This window comes from Neovison vison, chromosome 12 (genome assembly GCF_020171115.1).
Source record: "Neovison vison isolate M4711 chromosome 12, ASM_NN_V1, whole genome shotgun sequence".
NCBI classification, from domain to species: Eukaryota; Metazoa; Chordata; class Mammalia; order Carnivora; family Mustelidae; genus Neogale; species Neogale vison.
The window spans coordinates 122,432,938-122,439,853 of NC_058102.1; the positions used below are offsets into that span (position 1 = coordinate 122,432,938).

Here is a 6,916-nt window from a genome sequence, read left to right on the forward strand (position 1 = left end):
TTATTATAAGCTAATTACAGTACCTGGTTTACCAGTGGCTGGTTTAGGAACAAGCATGTTATATAACCTAGCTTATAAGATGTTAGAGGAAAATTGCTGCAAGCCTCTGAGTTTTCTTCTTATTTAAAAGAAACATATAGGGGTGCCTGGATGGCTCAGTTGTTAAGTGTCAGCCTTCAGCTCGGGTCATGATTCCAGGGTCCTGGGATCCAGCCCCACATCAGGCTCCCTGCTCAGCAAGAGGCCTGCTTCTCCCTCTGCCGCTTCCCCCAGCTTGTATTCCCTCTCTGTCTGTCTCTCTCTGTCAAATAAATAAATAAAATCTTTAAAAAAAATAAAAGAAGCATATAAAGAAAAACAGTCCTTCCATTCACTGGATATTGTCATGTGAGAATATGCCTCAAACTGTTGCTAATTAGCCAATCAGGAAAGGGCATACAAAATATTGCCAACCTCAAAGCCAAAAAGAGACAACTGGGATCCTGGAGACATCACTGAACCATCAAAACAATTCTGGTTCCTACTGTTTAAGTCTCTGTTTGGTTTGGTTTGCTTTTTTAGATTTATTTATTTGAGAGAGAGTGAATGCGTGCTAGAGAGAGTGCATGAATGGGAGAATGGCAGAGGAAGAGAATCGTCAAGCAGACTCCATGCTGAGCACGGAGCCCTGTGGGATGTGGGGCTTGGTATCATGACTGATGAGACTGTGACCTGAGCTAAAACTAAGAGTCAACGCATAATGACTAAGCCACCCAGGTGGCCCCGTTTTAGTCACTATTATAAGTCACCTGTTATTTGCAGCTAAAAGCATTCAAACTGATAAATTTCCCAAGGTCTACAGGGTAAGATCTACACCTTTCCATGGTACTGAAAAACTTTCATTAGCTTGCCTTAGCTAAGTATTCACTCATTCCAACCATTCCCATAGCACACTTTTGGCACCAGCAAAACTGAACTGCTCGTAAGTGCTCCAAAGTTCACTCATACATCTGAGCATCCGCACTGCTGTTCCCTCTGCAAAACATGTAATCTTGATGGACGTTCCTTTTGCCAAACATGGTTCTTCTGCTTATATACCTGGCAAACTTACTACTCAGTCTGCATACTATCGACTCAATATTAAATACCAATAAAAACATAACAATGAGAATTATAAACACTAGGGCACTCTGGCACATAGTAAGCACGGAATAAACTAAATAATAAAAATAAAGTAGTAAAAATAGAATAAATAATAAAAATGACAATGATACTAACAAATTCCTAGAGGGCAAGGATTGTGTTTTTTGAATGTTTGTATTCTCCATCAGAGTGACAGTAGCTAAAAGACACTTGATAGTTATTTGCTAAGTGAACAAATGAAAACGAGTAAATTGCCAAACCAACCCAAAGATATTCTTTGATAAAAGTCTACTAAATTAAATGTTTCTTCATGCATTTTAGATTGTACAATGTACTAGATGCCACACCTAGGGAGAATGGTAGCATTTTTGTTATTGTGAACCATTTTTCTTCTTTTATTATAATCTCTTGAGCCTCAGTTGCCCATCTGAATTTTTATTATGATAATCTCTTTACTAATGGCAACTGAGTATCATGTTCTAACAAAATTACACTATCCCGGGGCGCCTTGGTGGCTCAGTGCGTTAAAGCCTCTGCTTTCGGCTCATCATGATCCCAGGGTCCTGGGATACAGCCCTGCATTGGGCTCTCTGCTCAGCAGGGAGCCTGTTTCCCTTCCACTCTCTGCCTGTCTCTCTGCCTACCTGTGATTTCTCTCTGTAAAATAAATAAAATATTTTTTAAAAATTACACTATCATGACAATTATGCAACAAAAGGAAGAAAAGATTGTTCTAATAAAGTCAACATATCTCATTCTCTTTTACTAATGAGAAATTAGTAAATAGTTGTTAATGGTGAGATCTTGTTGATACAACAATATGTAAAACAACCTATGCTTCTCAAGGCTTTTCTTTTCTGATTCCCGTACCATAGACGGTCACCTTTAAAGAAAAAAAAAAACAGTCTCACTGGTATTGCTGCATACTAGCTAAGTTTTCCAGTTCGTATTTTTTGCCATTTGTTTCTGGTACCAGGAAAGTATTGTAGAGTTCCCAGTTTTAAGGATAGCTCCTTTTTTAATGAGACAAATCAGTATGTAATAATATTTATTAAATGTAATCCACTTGTAAAAATTTAAAGATCCATTTTCGTAACAAGTTCAATTTGTTTTAATATGATTAAAGAGGAAGTATAAAACATACTAACTTAAAAATCTTTCTCTCTAACGGGAAGGAGTCAAGATGGAAGAGAAGTAGCAGGCTGAGACTACTTCAACTAGCAAGAGATCAGCTAGATAGCTTATCTAAAGAGTGCAAACACCTGCAAATCCATTGGCAGATCGAAGAGAAGAAGAACAGCAATTCTAGACACAGAAAAACCACCACTTTCTGAAAGGTACGACTGGCAGAGAAGTGAATCCAAAGCAATGGGAAGATAGACCCTGGGGGGAGGGGCCGGCTCCCGGCAAGCGGCGGAGCAATGGAGCACAAAATCGGGACATTTAAAAGTCTGTTCCGCTGAGGGACATCGCTCCAGAGGCTAAACCAGGGCGAAGCCCACGCGGGTTCAGCGTGACCTCAGGCCTCGCAGGGTCACAGAAGGATGGTGGGTGTCTGAGTGTCACAGAGCTTGCGGGTATTGGAGCGGGAAAGCTGGCTACAGAGACAGAGCCAACAGTAAGCTCACAGTTTGGGGTTACCTTGAACCGGTCACAGGCTCAGTGAGCTCGGAGTGCAGACGGAGGTCAGGCAGACGGGAGTTACTGGGTGCTGTTCTCTGAGGGCGCACTGAGGAGTGGGGCCCCGGGCTCTCGGCTCCTCCAGGCCGGAGACCAGGAGGCCGCCATTTGTATTCCCGTCCTCCGGAACTCTACGGAAAGCGCTCAGGGAACAAAAGCTCCTGAAAGCAAACCCGAGCGGATTACTCAGCCCGGCCCCTGGTAAGGGCGGTGCAGTTCTGCCTGGGGCAAAGACACTTGAGATTCACTACACCAGGCCCCTCCCCGAGAAGATCAACAAGAAATCCAGCCAAGACCAAGTTCACCTACCAAGGAGTGCAGTTTCAATACCAAGGAGAGCAGCAGAATTCCAGAGGAGGAGAAAGCAAAGCACGGAACTCATGGCTTTCTCCCTGTGATTTTTTAGTCTTGCAGTTAAAGTAATTTTTTTCTTTTTCATTTTTTTTTCTTCTTTTGCTAAATTTTTTAATGTTTTAAAAATTTTTTAATTTTTTTTTAATTTTTTTTAAATTTTTACCCTTTTCCTATTTAACATTTTTTAACTAGTTTATCTAATTTATATATTTTTTTCTTTCATATTTTTCTTTATTCGTTTTCTTTTTTTTAGTTCCTTTTTTTTCCTTTTTTTTTCTTTCTTTTTTTAGAACCTCTTTTTATCCCCTTTCTCCCCCCCTCACGATTTGGGATCTCTTCTGATTTGGTTAAAGCATATTTTCCTGGGGTTGTTGCCACCCTTTCAGTATTTTACTTGCTCCTTCAGATACTCTTATCTGGACAAAATGACAAGGCAGAAAAATTTACCACAAAAAAAAGAACAAGAGGCAGTACCGAAGGCTAGGGACCTAATCAATACAGACATTGGTAATATGTCAGATCTAGAATTCAGAATGACAATTCTCAAGGTTCTAGCCGGGCTCAAACAAGACATGGAAGATATCAGAGAAACCCTCTCGGGAGATATAAAAGCCCTTTCTGGAGAAATAAAAGAACTAAAATCTAACCAAGTTGAAATCAAAAAAGCTATTAATGAGGTTCAATAAAAAATGGAGGCTCTCACTGCTTCAGGAGGTTCAGAGAATGCCCCTCAAAATCAATAAGAAGAGGACCACACCACGTCACTGATAGTAAAATTTACAAGTCTTAGTGACACAGAGAAAATCCTGAAAGCAGCCCGGGAAAAGAAGTCTGTAACATAAAATGGTAAAAATATTAGATTGGCAGCTGACTTATCCACATAGACCTGGCAGGCCAGAAAGAGCTGGCATGATATTTTCAGAGCACTAAACGAGAAAAACATGCAGCCAAGAATACTATATCCAGCTAGGCTATCATTGAAAATAGAAGGAGAGATTAAAAGCTTCCAGGACAAACAAAAACTGAAAGAATTTGCAAACACCAAACCAGCTCTACAGGAAATATTGAAAGGGGTCCTCTAAGCAAAGAGAGAGCCTACAAGTGGTAGATCAGAAAGGAACAGAGACAATATACAGTAACAGTCACCTTACAGGCAATACAATGGCACTAAATTCATATCTCTCAAGAGTTACCCTGAATGTTAATGGGCTAAATGCCCCAATCAAAGACATAGGTTATCAGAAAGGACAAAAAAACAAAACCCATCTATATGTTGCCTCCAAGAAACTCATTTTAAGCCCTAAGACACCTCCAGATTTAAAGTGAGGGGATGGAAAAGAATTTACCATGCTAATGGACATCAGAAGAAAGCAGGAGTGGCAATCCTTATATCAGATCAATTAGATTTTAAGCCAAAGACTATAATAAGAGATGAGGAAGGACACTATATCATACTCAAAGGGTCTGTCCAACAAGAAGATCTAACAATTTTAAATATCGATGCCCCCAACGTGGGAGCAGCCAACTATATAAACCAATTAATAACAAAATCAAAGAAACACATCAACAATAATAAAATAATAGTAGGGGACTTTAACACTCCCCTCACTGAAATGGACAGATCATCCAAGCAAAAGATCAACAAGGAAATAAAGGCCTTAAACGACACACTGGACCAGATGGACATCACAGATATATTCAGAACATTTCATCCCAAAGCACCAGAATATACATTCTTCTCTAGTGCACATGGAACATTCTCCAGAATAGATCACATCCTCGTTCCTAAATCAGGACTCAACCGGTATCAACAGATTGGGATCATTCCCTGCATATTTTCAGACCACAATGCCCTGAAGCTAGAACTCAATCACAAGAGGAAATTTGGAAAAAACCCAAATACATGGAGACTAAACAGCATCCTTCTAAAGAATGAATGGGTCAACCGGGAAATTAAAGAAGAATTGAAAAAAATCATGGAAACAAATGATAATGAAAACACAACGGTTCAAAATCTGTGGGACACAACAAAGGCAGTCCTGAGAGGAAAATATAGTGGTACAAGCCTTTCTCAAGAAACAAGAAAGGTCTCAGGTACACAACCTAACCCTACACCTAAAGGAGCTGGAGAAAGAACAAGAAAGAGACCCTAAGCCCAGCAGGAGAAGAGAAATCATAAAGATCAGAGCAGAAATCAATGAAATAGAAACTAAAAAAACAATAGAACAAATCAACGAAACTAGGAGATGGTTCTTTGAAAGAATTAATAAGATTGATAAACCCCTGGCCAGACTTATCAAAAAGAAAAGAGAAAGGACCCAAATAAATAAAATCATGAATGAAAGAGGAGAGATCACAACTAACACCAAAGAAATACAAACTATTATAAGAACATACTATGAGCAACTCTACGCCAACAAATTTGACAATTTGGAAGAAATGGATGCATTCCTAGAAACATATAAACGACCACAACTGAACCGGGAAGAAATAGAGAGCCTGAACAGACCCATAACCAGTAAGGAGATTGAAACAGTCATTAAAAATCTCCCAACAAACAAAAACCCAGGGCCAGGCGGCTTCCCGGGGCAATTCTACCAAACATTTAAAGAAAAACTAATTCCTATTCTCCTGAAATGGTTCCAAAAAATAGAAATGGAAGGAAAACTTCCAAACTCATTTTATGAGGCCAACATCACCTTGATGCCAAAACCAGACAAGGATCCCATCAAAAAAGAGAGCTATAGACCAATATCCTTGATGAACACAGATGCGAAAATTCTCACCAAAATACTAGCCAGTAGGATTCAACAGTACATTAAAAGGATTATTCACCACGACCAAGTGGGATTTATTCCAGGGCTGCAAGGTTGGTTCAACATCTGCAAATCAGTCAATGTGATACAACACATCAAGAAAAGAAAGAACAAGAACGATATGATACTCTCAATAGATGCTGAAAAAGCATTTGACAAAGTACAGCATCCCTTCCTGATCAAAACCCTTCAAAGTGTAGGGATAGAGGGCACATACCTCAATATCATCAGAGCCATCTATGAAAAAACCACCGCAAATATCATTCTCAATGGAGAAAAACTGAAAGCTTTTCCGCTAAGGTCAGGAACATGGAAGGGATGTCCATTATCACCACTGCTATTCAACATAGTACTAGAAGTCCTAGCCTCAGCAATCAGACAACAAAAGGAAATTAAAGGCATCCAAATCGGCAAAGAAGAATTCAAACTATCACTCTTCGCAGATGATATGATACTATATGTGGAAAACCCAAAAGACTCCACTCCAAAACTGCTAGAACTTGTACAGGAATTCAGTAAAGTGTCAGGATATAAAATCAATGCACAGAAATCAGTTGCATTTCTCTACATCAACAACAAGACAGAAGAAAGAGAAATTAAGGAGTCAATCCCATTTACAATTGCACCCCAAACCATAAGATACCTAGGAATAAACCTAACCAAAGAGGCTAAGAATCTATACTCAGAAAACTATAAAGTACTCATGAAAGAAATTAAGGAAGACACAAAGAAATGGAAAAATGTTCCATGCTCCTGGATTGGAAGAATAAATATTGTGAAAATGTCTATGCTACCTAAAGCAATCTACACATTTAATGCAATTCCTATCAAAGCAACATCCATCTTTTTCAAAGAAATGGAACAAATAATCCAAAAATTTATATGGAACCAGAAAAGACCTCGAATAGCCAAAGGAATATTGAAAAAGAAAGCCAAAGTTGGTG

The 6,916-nt window shown here is 39.1% G+C and overlaps 1 protein-coding gene across 3 annotated transcripts in view; it reads right to left on the reverse strand.

The window, feature by feature from the left end:
- Positions 1 to 2,785, reverse strand: part of LOC122891088 (ankyrin repeat domain-containing protein 26-like) — a 127,219-nt gene extending 124,434 nt beyond the window's left edge. For all 3 annotated transcript variants that reach the window (XM_044226479.1, XM_044226480.1, XM_044226481.1), the window contains exon 1: positions 2,764 to 2,785. The gene's annotated coding sequence lies outside the window, so the exon portion shown is untranslated. The remainder of the gene's footprint in view (positions 1 to 2,763) is intronic.
- Positions 2,786 to 6,916: the final 4,131 nt, after the last annotated feature.